Here is a 16,076-nt window from a genome sequence, read left to right on the forward strand (position 1 = left end):
AGATGTGTTGCTTCAGAGGATTTGCTGGGAAAATAGGATTTAACAGGATTTTTGTCTCCAGGAACTACTCATGTCCTCTCCTTCTACTCATAAATGCATTTCATTTCTCTTCAACACCAGCTTAACGAAGGTGGAGGTGTCTGTATTTTAGGCCTTTGTTTCTTTGGAATTCACTGGGACGGAGAAATGCTAATGTGTAATTTCTGCAGGAGGGAGAATGTGTTAACAGCGAAATCCCTCAAAGGACCCCAGATTAATTTAGTAAAAACAAAGGGCTGTGTGAATTCAGTGAATTCTGCCATGAGGAATGGAAACTCAGTAGGGGTGCTGGTCTGTGGCTTCACACATTGAAGAGTTTTCAGTAATTTCACTGCAGATTCATAGAAATAATTGGTCTTATTCTTTATTAAAATAGCACTTAAGGTGAAATTCAATTTCAGATGAGACGTGTCCCTGTGCTTAAGAATTCAGGGTCTTCTAGATATGTTGCAATATATTGAAACCAAGCACAAGTGAATTAAGATTTGGCTCCAAAAATGGAGCAGTCCCTCAGTAGCAGGGAGCACCAACACTTGTTATCCACTGGGCACACACAGGTAGCCCCAGTAAAGAGAGAAAAGTTCCTGCCTTCCTCAGGTGCAAATCTCAGCTGGGAGCAGCCCTGGACTGTCAGACACACGTGTTCCCCCAGGGGATAACACCACCCTTCTGGGAAGCAGCCACTGCCCTCGGACTTGTGTGCTGCAACTGGAAGAATTCCTTTTTGCCCCAGAGCTGATCTGGCCCGGGTGTAGGAGGAGGGAGCAGCTCTCCTAGGCTGCACAGAGCATGAGCATGTGGAAGGAGGACATTCCTAGTCTTATTAAAAAACACCATTTTTTTTCTTCATGTTTTAACGAAAGAGTGCCCAGAAGGTTCTTCTGTTTCTGTTATAAAATTTTTTGGCACTTACCAGGACGTGGCTGTTATTCATCTGTTTTCAGGCTTGTGAGCTGAAGGGTAAAGTTTTATTAACATCTTCTCAGAGGAAAGGACTCAGCCTTGGGCTTCCATGCATATTTACATTCAATGCTAAATATGCAGGCGTATTCCTCTTGGCATTTCACTTGGTTTCTTGCTGAGAACAGGAATCTTCCTATCCTCTTGTTTAAGCATTGTGCAATAACCAGATGGAAAACAGCCCTGGGCTATGACAGAGAGATCTGAAGATCTGAGGTGGAAGTTTTGCTCTCTAAGAAACTCTGCAGCTGGTTGCTAGCAGCTGGTGTTGGGTTCAATTTCTCCATGATGAGAAGGCAGTAAATGTAAGGAACTTTCCTGCTGGAGACAAAAGATGGCTTTAAGGCAGATGCTTTGCCTTTAGAACTGGACATCTGGAACTGGTTCCCATTTTTACTGTGCACCCCACATGTGACAAAGCCTTTGCTTTTCACCTTCACATCTCCTGCTGAAGCTCTGAACGCTAGGCCAGGGACTGCAGTGCCTTGTGTCAGAAGATGATGATGATTTAAAAGGCAGTCCTTGGATGCTGTGATAAGGTCTGATGATGATTCATCCTAAATGGAAGCCATCCCTGCTTAGCAGCTGGCACAGCTGCTGCCCTCTGAAATGCACCTCTCCACCCGGTGCTCTCCTGGGAGACAGGACTGATATCGAGGAAGTTTTTGTGGCACAACCCTCACTTGCAATTTGTAAAGCTTTTCAATTGGCCAGGAAAGGCTAAAAATAGCTCTCTAAAAGCTTCCATGGCTCCTGTCTCACCTTTCCATGTTGTGTAAGGACAGGTGAAGTTCAGTTAAAAATTCTGTTCCAAACTTTGGAGAAATTCAGTATCAGGAGACTTTTAATCTGTGGGTGCTAACTTTGCCTGAAGTCTGGCAGAGTTGGAGACAGCTCCATCTGGGAGAGGGGAGGGATGGGGCTGCACACGCTTCTCTTCAGGGTAGGCTTGTGTAGCAGTTCAGCCCGTCCTGCTGTTCTGGAGGCTGCCTTCCTTTGTGAACCTGCAGCCTTACATCCAAATTAAACTATTTAATCTCCAGTTCTTCAGGCTCTAGAGACAAAAAACTCCAAATGTGGAAGAGAGTGTAAATAGATCCATCAGTGCTTGTCTCCAGGCTGCACAGTTGATGTGCCTCAGGTGCCTGGCTAGGTGGAGTGAATGCAGGTGCTGGGGTGAGTGAATGAACGAGTGCCCATCTGTTTATCTAAGCCTCTGCTGATCAAAGCATAGAAGGAAGGTGAGGTGGGTGAGCCAGGAGTGGTTGTGTTACCCTCTCAAATGGCACCTGAGGAAACTTCAGTTGTGTCAAAAAAACATGATCGTATAAGCCCACTGCAAATCATAGGAGCTATTGTATGTTATTCATCTTCATCTTGATGCCCACATTGTCAGTATTAATTTTCTGTTCATCACTTTTGCTTGACAAGAAGATGTCAAGTTGGCATTTAATGCAGCCTTGAGAATGTTTATTGTGTATTGTGCCATCACTTTAATGTTCAGGAAGTGCTGGGCCTGCAGAGGAGTGCTATCATCCAGGGACGAGAGCAAACCCCAGCAGCAGAGGCACAAACTGCAGCTTAGTGCCAAACGTTTCTCACCACAAACTGCTCTGTGGTGGTAGCAAACTCAGGCTGGCCAGGCAGCATAGCACCCATAAGCAATCCCTCCTGAAACACAGAATATATCGAGTTCTCCAGGGGGTGCTCAAGGCCCTGCCCCTGCCCAGGTCACAGGTGTTGGTGCCGGATCTGGAGTTTCCTGCTGGATGGCTCAGGTGAAGGCCTTTACTGGAGTTCTAACACTTGCCTGAATTGGGGGCTACCTATGCCAGATTTTAAAATGAAACAGCATAAATTTTGGCCAAGATTAGATGAGAGATTCTCTGGGGGATCAGAGAACTGCACCATGCCTCTGCTGGCATGTTCCTGATGGAACTGAACAGAGAGGAGGCTCAGCCTGCCTGCAGTCATCTAGAGATCCTTTGGTACATTCCCAGGAGGAGCCTGTTAATCTCATTGACCTGGCTTGATTTCAATCAAGACAGGAATGCTACGTCTACGCAGGTTGTACTGATACTGTTATTTAGCTGCAGCAGGGGTTCCCATCTCTTCTGATATTTTATATGTGTTTTGTAAATGCAGTGTCACAGACGCCTTCTGCCTTGGCAGTCCTATGTGCTTTCTTCCCAGTGTCCATCCCTGGCAATGCCCTGGCTTTTCCTTCAATTACAGAATTTTTAGTCTCACAGATTTTGGGTATCCGACTCTCCATAGCCTTGGAGCCCTTGATGAAGACACAATTCCTTCAAGCTGGATGTCAGCAAAATGTCTCCAGGTGACTTTGAGCAAAAAGAAATTGCTAACCATCAGCTTTGTGGTGGTGTGTGCACAGGTGCACCCAAAGGATGGTGGTGGCCCCATACCTCAGTGACGTGTGTGCAGTTTTGGATGCCAAAACAGAAGAAAGATTGGAGAGCGCTGACATCTTGAAACCCCATCAGGAAAGCTTTATCCCTTGGAGACCTTCTCTGAGATCACCTGGATTCCTGGCAACTTTGCGCTTATCTCAGTTTGGAGAAGTCCAGGTCAAGCTGACTAACCATCATCAGAGATGAAGTGCAAGAAATCAAGCTATCAATCATTCACAAAGAGCATACAGCAGCATGAAGAAGCCCATTAGAGGCAAAGTGGACCTGTCAGAGCCTCAGCATGAGGTGTCTCTTGGCAGGAGAAACTCCCACACTTTAACGCTGCCTCTTCAGAGAGAACTTAGTGTCGTTTTCTATGGGCGCCTCATAAAACAATTTTTAAAAAATGTCTTCAGAATACAGTTTTCTTCTCTCTCTGGGAATGTTTCCAGCTCACTCAGTTACAGCATCACCACAAAGAAAATTAAATTTTATAATTATTGAAGACAGATAACAGCAGATGGTAATAGCTTAACTGTGGTCCTGCTGGAGCATTGGGGAAATGCCAAGCAGGCACATTCAGAGGTCTTGGCCTGACTCTTTACCCTCCTGGTGCCACCAGGAAGGGTTCAGGATCACAGAGAGGTGGTGTTGTGCCAGCTGGGAGCAGCACAGAGCTCTCCTGGTGTGCCACACCCAGCATGGGCTGATGCTTGTAGGCTTCAGCACGGTGAGTACGTGCCCCAATCTATAATGAATAGAATTAAAAATTGAGTTTATTTTCCTTCCCACTGTCTGTTCCTGTCTCCTCTTGCTGTCCTGCAGGCTGCCTCTTCTCCATCCTGTTCCCTCTTGTCCAGTCACTCCCTGTTTTCCAATGTCTTCCATCAACCTTTTTGCTTCTGTAACTGTGTTTATTGCTCTGCCCTTCCTTCCTGTTGCAGACACACTCCCCTTCCTCCTTGCTGATGTCCTGGCTCTGAGTTTGCTGGTGTTGGGTTGCAGATTCCTGGGACAGAGCCTGTGCTTGGTGTATTCCTGGCCAGCTGTCAGTGACACATTACACAGGCTGAGCCCACAGCAGCTCTTGGAACACATTCCCATGCTGGTCTCTTCTGATCTCCTTGTTCAAGCTTCCTCTGTTACATCCTCAGCCCACTTACAGAAATCGCTGGTAATTTTGTAGCTCATAAAGCCAGAAGTGCAATTACAAGCGTATCAGTAACTTCCTTTTCTCACACCAAGGCTCCTTTGCAAATGTTTTATTTTACAGGATGTTAAAAAAACATCTTGATTTACAGCAGAAACTGGAAAATGTTATCTTCAAACTTGGTGTCTATGACTACCTGGACACAATTTTTTTGGATTTGTCACATTGCCATGCAGTGCCAAGCGAGCACATGCTTCTGGCAGGAACCAATTCACAGCACTTGTGCAGACCCTGAAACATGAGAGGCCTCACACACAGCAACGATCACTCAGGGCTACTGTAATGCCAACAACAGAAATACAGCAGGGGTGTGATTTTGCAGTCTTTAAATTTAACTTCCACCAGAGCAAGAGGAAAGGCAGTTCCACAGCTGAGTTACCAGCCTGTGGCTGCCTGCTGCAGATCTTATTTCCAACATAAATAACTCCCCTTTTGCCTGTATTCGCCCCACTTTATGCATTTGGAGCCTAAAAAATGGGGTCTGTCTTGGTGATACATCCACACAGTGTGGTCCACATGCCAGAGAACCCCTGGCTCTGGCCCTTCACTTCTGGCTCCATCAGGAACAGTGGGCACCAAGACTCAGGGTAGGTGATTTCATTAAGGTCTGAATGTATGCTGGATGAGTGTTAGTTCTCCATTCTCATCACAGTCATCATGGAATAAAGTGAAAATTTCACTCACCTCAGTAGGGATTTGGGAGGTGGAAATTGGGCTCCTGCTGAGCCTTTGTGGCATCTGAACAGGTGGGACTCAGATCTACTGGAGGGAGAGTGAGGATCAGTCAGGTAAGTTCCTCAGTGTGATGGGACATATGCACAGAAAATATACCCAAAGCCTACTTTCCTCAGTACAAACAAGCAGGATGACAGATTTCTTGCTTAGAAATCCACATCTTGCAGTGGAAGTACCTGACCCACAGGCAGTCTTCTGCAGGGCTCAGGCTCATGCAATCCATGCAGTCAGTGCCCACCTTTCCCCTTGCTGTGTCCCTTGCCCGGCTTTGTGAGGCTGTGCAGGGAAAATGCACTTTTACAAGGTTGGTTTTCAAACAAGTTTTGGGAGTTTTGAGACTTCTGCTCTGCCCTCTGTATACTCTGTGTCTACTGTGGTGGCCTCCACTGCTTTGTTTGTGGCAGAAAGGACATGAAATGGCTCCTTCCATTTAACTTGAGCATCTTTACCACCTCATGGGATTTTGCCAGGTTTGGGAGTGATGCCTCAGCTGCACAGCTGTGGCTCAGGCACTGCACCACCAGAACCATGAGCTAATCCCATGACCAAGAACAGACTGGAAAACCCAAAGCTGACTTGGGTGACTGACAAACATCAACCAGCTCTGCTAGCTGTGTTTTCCTTCGCATATGGGTGTTCATCCACTCCTAAAGATCATAGTTGTTGAAGAAAGAATTGCTAGGAAGTTTTTCCTCCTTGGAGCTCTGCCTTCCCAGCTGTCTGTGCCGGGAAGTGAAAAAGGCCAGCTCTCTGAGAAGTGTTACTGGAAGCCAGAGCTCATGCAAGTCCCCAGCACATCCCCACCACACTGGGGCTACTCATGTTTCAGAGAGGCTGTGCCAGGCAAGAGCTCCCACATGCTCTCTGCTCCTGGCTGAGGGTTGCTCTGCTGCATCAGTTCAGGAAGGGCAAATCCAGAGCTTCTGCGAACATGGAAGCTCCAAGACGGTGGAATGTAGGAGATGTCATTCCAGCATGCAGGTTAGCTATTCAAAAGCTAAAAAGCTTCAAAGGCAGAAGAATATTACCCTGCACCCATCCCCTCACCTCGTGGGATCCCCCATCCTCACCAAAGGCTGCCCAGGTATACACACCTTGTGTTTTAAATCCACATGTGGGAAGCTCCACTCTGATCTATTAGAGAAAACTAAGAAATATCCACTGAATACAGAATCAATTCCTCTGTTCTAGCCTAGATTCCAGCCACAGTGCTCAGTGGTGCCTCTCAATGCAGGACAGACTTTTTCCCTTGCACCTACTCAGAGAGAATTTGGAGAAAGCAAACTGAAACAAAGGCAATTAGGATGGAGAGAGAAAGGTTTTGTATTAATTCCAACTTTTTATGTTGCACTTAATGGACAGCAAAGAAACTGACAGTGTCCCACAGTGGCACAGACTTTTTCCGGCCTCATGGAATACAGGGGGAGCTGCAGTTTCTCCCCCTGCTTACAGCTGTGTCTGAAAACTATTATATCCAAAAGAACAAACCAGATAATTTGTCCCAAATTGAAAAAAGACTTACAAAACAAAACCCAAGCAATATAAAATAATTTTGTCAGAGCTTGCCTAATTTGATTTTGCTTTGCAATCGTTAACTTCCCATTGCAAAAGAATTCATATGGGAAACTTTTTCCAGCCTAATTCCTGAACCTTGCCCTTCTAATTAATCAGATGGTGGTCTTCCAGCTTGATTCTGTTTTCTGTTCTAGTTAAACTGTTTAGAAATGTGCTAATGATTCATTCTCATGCAATTAGATTCAGCAGCCAGAGTCTTTACTACGCTTCTGGAAAGTTTGCTGTGAAGAGGAGCACAGTACAAAGAAACCAGTTATGGATCCATAAAGAAAATCGATGGCATTTGGGAAAATACATTTGAGGATCTGGAACTGTATTTAATGCATGTCATTAGCTGTTTGCAAGAGACAAATGACATGAGGGAAAGCAGCTTCTTTCAGTCTGCAGAGAGCTGAGAAAATATTCTTCAATCTTTCATATTCCACTTCTCTTTCGTATTAAGAATCCAAGTCTCTAAAGATCTACCTTGTAAAATTGCCACTGAACTGTAACAGGAGACACCATGAAATTCCAGCACTGCAAAACCCAGGGAAATGAATTTCCATCATGGCTCTGCATAAATTTTTTCTTTGCTGAAGCTGAGCCTGGGAAGTGACTGATGTTTTCATGCCGTGTGTGTGCAGGGCTTTGAGGCTTAGATTTCACAAGAAGTGCAGATGCACCACTGAGAGCTCCTTGGAAGCTGCCTTGTTTACAGGACTCAGCCTGGCAGGACTGTGTTTAATCCAAGTCAGGTCACCGGAGATTGTGCTCCAAGCTTCTCATCCCAGTCCAGACATGGTGAGTCTACTCTATGCTACTGCAGAGAAAACCCTGCCTGCTGGAGAAGGGAGAGCACAGCATCTCTTCATGCAGTAGGACTTGGCCCGAGGTCAAGCCAAGAAGTCCGTCAGAGGCCAGAGACCAAGCCAGAGAGACACACTGAAGTGTGGCCATGGCTGGGATGTGGCTCATGCAGTGGCTCCAAGGACAGGAGCCTGAGCTTAAAGGCAGCTCTGGAGACCCCACAAGGTTTCTCACTGTCCTGACCTCACAGCATGCCAATCCCAGATTTGGAATATGCACACCCACACCAGAGCTGGCCTTGGATCCGGACAGGTAAGCCCTGAGAAAGGGAGGCAGCTCTGTTTGGAGGCCCACATCCTGGAAAACAATCCATATGTTCTGAAAGCCATGGGTGCAGGCCAGGAGGGAATGCAGCATGGGCAGCTCCAGAGATCTGTTCCCTTCAGCGTAGGCCACTCAGGCTTGGGGGGCCATGGGGGTCTCTGAGGGATCATGGGGTCCCCAGGGCTGGGAGTTGGCTGGCTGATAATGACACATTTCCTAATGTGTGGCATTTGGTTCTTTATTAAATTGTTGCTCTGTGACAATGAAACTTTTCTGTGACCACAGCTGGCCAGTGGTTGTAGTGCACGCCCGCCTGGGAGTTTCTGGCATCCATTTGTTGCCTGTCCTTTGACAAGGGGCCTGTTGGTAGCCAGGAGGCAGGAAACACTCAAGAACATTTGCAGCACTGGGTCTAAGGCTGGCAGAGACGGGTTTGCTGTGATAAATGAATACCAGTCCTGCTACTGAGCAGTCTGTACTGGGACACAGGCAAGAAGAGAAACCTCTGGTTGTAAGGGTAGCCACAGGCAGGGCTTTAAAGGGATTTTGTTTGTTGCAGGAAAGACATTTAATATTGCTGGAGTTACAGAGAGCAAGCAGTAACCCCACACAATTTTTCCTTCAGAGACCTCGTTTTGGGTTAAGTGGAGGGAGGCTCACACAGACATTGCAACACTGAACACTGAGTCATGGCTGGAGACGTTGGAATGTAATGCCTCAACAGCTTATTCTTTTCCTGATTCCAAACAGGAGCTTAGTTCTGTTTGAGGTCAGAAATGACAAGAGAGGGAACACTGACCATGTTGCCCAGTACTTGTACTACCCCAGAGGTCACCTGGCATCTTTCACATGCTGAATGCATGTTTCCAAAGGCTTACTCCTTGCAGTGCCTTGCAAGCTCTGCTTCTACCTAAGCAACAACACACTTGCCAAGTGCCTTCATCATTGAAGCCTCCTTCCCTTCTTCCCACCTGAAACCTCCCAGGCCCCAGCTCTTGTGTCTGGCTTGTGCAGAGACACAACCTCATGATGTTCAGCCCCACATAAATGCCTTTTCCATTCCAGATTAAGGACTTTACCTTCACAGATTCTGCCTGTGTCTCCCCCACTTGCAGCTCCTTTCACTTCCCAAGTCCTTGAGATGCCTCTGACTTCACAAAATCTGCAAAATGTTGTCTGTTTAACGGCTTTCTTCATTCAGCTTTAACCCTCCAGAATCGCCAACATTTATTTCACTGCATCATCAACTCTCCACCCATTTCAAATTGAATTGAAAGCACATTTTTTCCCTTGCCTTTGGTTCCTAAATTATATACACAGCTCATTTCAAAATATCAATTCAGAAACTTGGCAAAGTAATTATTAATAACATCTCTGTTCTTCTCTGGAGGAGAAATAATACTAGAAACATGTGAAATGTGTACACAGTTGTCATTCTCACTCTCTTCTTTTGCCAAACATTCTGCTCTTTACAGGAAATAAAAACAACCCCACACCCAGTATTAAGTAGCTGAGGCAATGTAATTAGCATGGAACCATGGAATTGGGACAGTATTCCTTGATGTGTCCCAAAACTTGGGGTGACACAGATGCCAGTGTCTGCCAGGAATTAGCGCTTGGCTGTAAGGGGTCAGCAGCACAGGGGGACTGAGCTTGAGGAGTGGTGCACACCAAGAGCTGGAGCCCAGCGGTTCCCTCAGTCACTTGTGTGGAGCTCATCATGGCAAACTGCTTCAGCTGTAATGATGTTATTTATTATTTGATTCTAAGATTTCCCATGGGCTTCTCAAGGACCCGGAGCTGCTGGGAACCACTGAGCTGTGGTGTGGCCTGCAAGCACCAGGTTCAGAATCATGGAATGGTTTGGGTTGGAAGGGACCTTAAAATTTATCCTATCCCTCACCTACCATGGGCAGGGGTAACTTCCACCATCCCAGGCTAGTCTGAAACATATCCAGGGATCCAGGGGCAGTCACAGCTTCTGTGGACACCCTGTGCCAGGGCCTCATCACCCTCACAGCCAGGAATTCTTTCCCAATATCCCATCCATCCCTGCCCTCTGGCAGTGGGAAGCCATTCCGTGGGACCTGTCCCTCCATCCCTTGTCCCAAGTCCCTCTCCAGCTTTCTTGTAAACCTCCTGTGCACACTGGAATTAAGTACCTGGTTTTGACTTTCTAAGTTTGCATTTTCTACCTGTACCTATAAAACACAGTAATGTCCTGAAGACCTTTTCATTGCCCATAGTGCCACAGAATGTGCAGTGAAGAAGTTCTAGGATCTCTCCTGAAGCAAACCTAGTATATGGGTGCTGTGTCCATTGGGAGCTGTGCTCAGTGATCCAGGTATCTCCCTTATCCCATGTTACCTCACCATCCCAGTAGGAACAGGGTTGTGCTTCCCCAAATCTGGGGAAAGAAGGAAAAAGAAAAGAAGTCCCTTGGAGGATGAGTGGGGAATCAAGTCCTTTGGAGGATGAGGGGGAAATAGAAAGATGGGGTGCCTCTAACTTCTGTGGTGGAGGGACAAAGCGAGGGGTTCCCAAAGAAAGGAGGAGGTGAGAAGTCCTCAAGGGATGGGTTTAAGCAAGAAGGGTAGCTGTGCTTTCAGCCTTGCAAGATAAGGAAGACCCAGCTCACAATCACTTTGTTTTGGTAGGAGGATAACATGTAAAAAGGCTATAGAGGTATCCAGGGACTTTTAATTCTGAAGACTTGTCCTGGAGTCGTGAGGCCAGTCCTCTTTAGTGGCATTTAAATACCTGTAGGAAAGAAGTGCTCACACAGACAAAAGGCAACTTATTGCTCACCTTACCCAGCAGTGTCAGTGGCTTTGGCCATCATGGGCCCAACAGCTCCTTCCTGGCACCTCAGCCTCTAGGGTGATGAGGATCTGCCTCAAGTAAATATGGCACAAAAAGGTAAATAAATAAAAATAAATAATAAATAAAAAGTTATAAACTGAATGTCTCATATCAGCAAGAGCTTGAAAGGAAAAAGTCTGGTGATAGTGAGAGCCTTTGGCTCTGTGCTATGACAGCCAGTGCTTGGCTGGCAGATACATCCCTGCTTCCTCTCCCTGCCTCCTGAAATCCTGTCTCCCAATTACAGCTTCCTGGCTCTGCTCCCACTGAAGTGTGGGGTACTTAAGAAGTAGTACTTCTCAAGTGTTTAAAGTGCAAGGGTTTAAAGAGAATCAGATATTTTTTTAGAAGTCGGCTAAATTCCGTGTTCTCTGGCTGGGGAGGGGATAAGCTTCCACTTGAATGGAGTGAAAGTAAAAGCTGCCCCACTACATGAGACCCCCAAAGTGAAGACATGGAACAGCTAGGGGATGGGAAAGGCCTGGGCTGACAGTGAAGTCACTGAACCTCCAGAACCTCTTTCAGAGCCTTTGGAATTCACTTCAGAACCTCTGGAGATCAGTCACTGCTCCGCAGCCTTTTCTGGGGCTGCCTAAGCTGTGCCTGGCCATCACAGCTGGTGGGTTGGCACTGGACCTCAGCTGAGCCAAGGCACTGGTTTCACCCACGCCACCACAGCCACAAAGCTGTCAGGTCCCAGGGTCCATTAGCATTACTCCTCATGCTCTCTTTTGCATGGATCTTCTGCAGCAGCACTGCACTTTTCCCACCCCCAGTCCCCCCTTGCTGCTCACGGCTGAGTGCGCATTGTGCAGTGTGACCCTGGGAACTGTGACCCTGGGAACTGTGACCCTGGGTACACTGACCCTGCAGTACACCCAGGAGTCCTCCTGGGTGATCCACCACCTCCCACACGGTGCTGGGGCTCTACCCTGTCACACACCCTGCCAGGACGAGCACTTCACACGGGTCAGGCACACATCTGTGAGCTGGCTCAGGGTGCCATGGGCTGATTTCAGCTTCTGGGCTGAGCCATCAGAGGCAGACGGCAGAGAGCAGAACCAGCAGAACCCACACCCCTCTTTTTGGGAAAAAGAAACTTGCCGCATGACACTTCTGCTAAATCATTTGTTCCTAAAAGCCATGTGCACCATGCCTCTTCCTTGGTGGGGCCAGCCCTGGATTTTGGAAAGCACTGCATCAACCTACTTCATGCAGATTGCCTGATCCCTGTTCATGTACCACCGTGGAAGGCAGTCAAATTACACAGAGCAGTACTAAGTATGAAGAAGATTCGTGAAACTAGAGCTGCTTCTAAAATATCAGTGGAGCCCTTTAGGATTAGGACTCCTGCCCTGAGATGTCCTAAAACTGGAAAAATGGCTCGAAACTGAAAGTTTGACGTCCCATCACATGGGTTTGATGCCACCTCGTGGTAGTTCTATGTCCTGATTTGCAAGGGAAAAGGTTTCACTCTTGGGATGTTTCCCAAGCAGGTTCCTTCTGAGAGAGAAATAGTTTGGAGAAAGGATGAAGATAAACAGATGTCCATATCTTCACTGACAATTTGAAGCTCCACAGCACTGCTAATACATGTTACTAGGATTGTAAAACAGAGGGATTGCACATTATTCTGTAAGGTATTGCGGAAATACCTTCAGGATATGGATGTGGCCCTCAGAGAATATGCTGAGATGTCCTGACATGAAACTTTAGCCATAGTTGCCTCAGCATCCTGGGACCTCAAGGCAAACACTTCTACTGAATTCACAGTTAGATTTTCAAATTTGGAGGAGCTCTTTCCTCCCTTGAAGAGCAACTTTCCTCTCCAACCCAGTTGTCATTATACTGTGCTAAGGGTGTAATAAAGAGCTTAATTATCTCACCCTTTTAAAAAGGGAACAGAAATTACTAGGACTGGAACAAATATTTCAAGGCAGAATTGGCTCTTTCAAAAGAAAATTGTTCCTCTTCCCCTCTCACCACTCTAGCAGAGAGTGATTTGCCAGGTGCATTCATGGACCTTTTGAGCCTTTCATGCAGCAAATGGCCCAGATTGCTTTTCTTTGCCCTCTGAACTGCAGGAAAGACACCACTTTACAACTGCCAGAATGCATTCTTGGGCCATTCTAATATAAAATTCTCATGCTCATTGATTGAATAATCACAGACCACGAACAAATTGTAGTGAAATGACTCCCTGTATTTCACTTTTCCCCAAGCGTCAGGCATCCTCATATCCATGACAGCATCATGTTAGGCCCTGCAGAAGTGCTGGATCCTGAAGTTGGCATAGCTGGGACATTGCTGCAGCTAATTACTCTTAGTTTTCAGCTTGGCTTATTTACTTTTATGTAGCCCTCTAATATCACAGGCATTTTGTTTTCAATCCTGGAACTATCTTGGACAGTGTTAAGCTGGGGGAAAAAACCTCTGCAAATCACACAGCTCTGCTGTGCAATGAGACAGATGTCATTTCACTGTCTATATAAATGAAATCACTTTTGCAATGGTGTGTAATGCAATGTCCAGTGTTTGGATGCTTGTCTGCAATGTTTTCACCAGACTAAACACTTCAAATGTCTAAATACAGCTGTTTGTTAAGCTGTTCACTATCTGAAGAGTTTAGAGGGGATGATACATGAATCTTTGTTTATATCACTCTCAAAAACCTATTTGACTGAAATTCTTCATCTTTGCTCTTTCCTTAAAATCTGCACATTTGAATCTGATTGCAATATACAAATTGAGTGGAAAAATAGGAGAGATTTTCACACATGCCCATCTGAAGAGGTTTGAAAGTCTGAAGTGGCGGAGGCAGCAAGTGAGTAATGATCTGTATAGCAATGAACCTCTTTCTCTCACACATGGACTTGTGAAAGTGGGAACTGATATTTCCTGCCTAAGAGATATTTTCAGCAAAACTTCAGTTTTTCCTAGGAGAATGTTGTTGTGCTTAGACACCATGGTCTCAGGCCTTTGGATCTCTTCAGAAGAGGGATCAACACCTTGAGTGAAACCAGAGCTGCTAAAAACTCTTGCCCCCAGAGAATTACAAGTTTGGCAGAACCACGTGTTACACCTCTGTTGAGTTTTACTTAAATCACAGCAATCAAGACAAACAAAATGCCTTTCTTGTATTTACCTTCATTTCCAGAGCCAGCAGAAGAGAAAGAAATGAGGAGCCATTCGGATTGAGGAGAAACACAACCCTCTGCAGGCTCTTACAGTGGAGGAAAACACATATAAAACAAATCACAGAATCCCAGAATGGTTTGAGTTGAAGGGACCTTAAAGCTCAACCCATGCCGTGGGCAGGGACATTTTCCACTATCCCAGGTGGCTCCAAGCTCTCTCCAACCTGACTGCGGACACTTCCAAGGACTGGGCAGCCACAGCTTTTCTGGGCACCCTGTGCCAGGGCCTTAGCACACTCACCCAGAACAATGTGATAGGACAAGGCTTAAGAATGGCTTAAGGCCATTCCCTGTTGTGAAATGTCCCTCTCTAAACTGATCTGAAATCCAGCTCAAGACCTGGCAATACAGATTAAAACATGCACAAATCCATCTTCTCCTCTGTAGTGACTGACTCTTTGCTGTGTAATGGCTTCCCAGTTGGTGCATTTGTGTTTAGGATGGCATATCCCACCCAGCATCCAGTTCCCTGTTGGTGAAAATGTAGATCCCACTCCTGTCCTGCCTTCCACCTCTGGTAGGGGTTACAAACCAGGCTTAGCAAAGTCAGATGGCCGTGTTCAGGAAACACAAGTCCCACTTCACACCAGTCAGCCTCTGCTCTGGTTTGTCTGTCAGTGATACAACCACCTGGATGTCCTGCCATCCTGCTCTGGAGAGAACAAACCAGGCCAAGGTGTACTGCTCCTGATAATCTCACCTCCCACCTCCCAGTGCTCACCCAGGTTTTGGTTATAGCTGTCCTTCAAACATAACTCTCTCTATCCCCTGCCTTCCTCTTCTGCTGCCATGTTTGGGATGAATGGAATCTACCTGAGGGGACTCTGCACTGCAGATCACCCAAGGAGCATCTCTTGCTGGGATCTGAGCTCTCCGTAGGCAGCTGATTATTCATGTTTTGTTTGCTGGTTCAATTTATTTTTAGTTGACAGAAACAGCTGTGAGGGGGAGAAGAAATGAGGAACAAAAGCTGACAGCATGATTAGCTTTTTAACTCAAATTGCTTCTCAATTAAAAGAAGCTAAATATTCCCTGTGCTCCTGGTGACACTTTTCCATGTTGGCAGCTGCTGTGTCCCCAGGAACATGACACAGTTTTGCAGATGGAGGTGGAGCTGCATGGGAGAAAAACTGTCCATGGCTGCTCCTCCTTCTGGGGTCACTTCATGGGACTGGGGGACAGCATACGAGGTGCCAGGCCCAACATGGCCAGCGGTGTGGGGTGGGCTCAGAGAAGCTATCAGATCAGAAGCCATCAGGCTACCTGAGCTCAGCCTCCCCAACTATAAAATGAGATCTCTGTTTATATTTCAAAGTTATTCCAACCCCTTGCAGGGTGGAAGGAAGTGGGTACAGAGAAGCATCCAGAAGTTCATGTTCTAACAATGAAAAGTGCTTGTAAAATCCTCAGAGAAATCTTATACATGCTACCAGGAAGAAACTTCAGCTCTGCTGGGATTGATGATGTTTATTCAAGGTACAACGCTGGGTAAGTTTCCAGCCACCATTAATTGGGGTGCAGTCATTTCATTTCCTAGAAAACAAGAGCTCCTCACTGCTTTTAAGTCTTGCGAGTCTTAAGACTCACAAAAGTCTTCAGCCAAGCAAACTCACTGTCTGCTTTTGCCTACATTGCTTTGCCTGCCAGCCTTTTCAATACACCTCCTTATCCCACTCTGCCCTTTGCCTTGTGAGGATCAGGGGTTTCCTCTGAATCCTGTACTCAGGTTTGAACTTTGACACGCAGTTGTCTGCCTAATTCCCCCTCACCCCCACACAAGGCCAGGAAGGGGCAGGAACAGGGGTGTAAGCGGGTAGGGATGGGGCAAGGCTGCAGCTCAGCACATCACAAACAGACTGTCCAGGCAGCCCTGGCTCCTTCCCCCAGCAGGAATCATGGAATGGTTCAGGCTGGAAAAGACCACAACGCATCAAATAGTCCCACCTCCCTACTCAAGCAGGGGCCCATGACACAGGA

Source organism: Cinclus cinclus, chromosome 16, assembly GCF_963662255.1.
Source record: "Cinclus cinclus chromosome 16, bCinCin1.1, whole genome shotgun sequence".
Taxonomy (NCBI): Eukaryota; Metazoa; Chordata; class Aves; order Passeriformes; family Cinclidae; genus Cinclus; species Cinclus cinclus.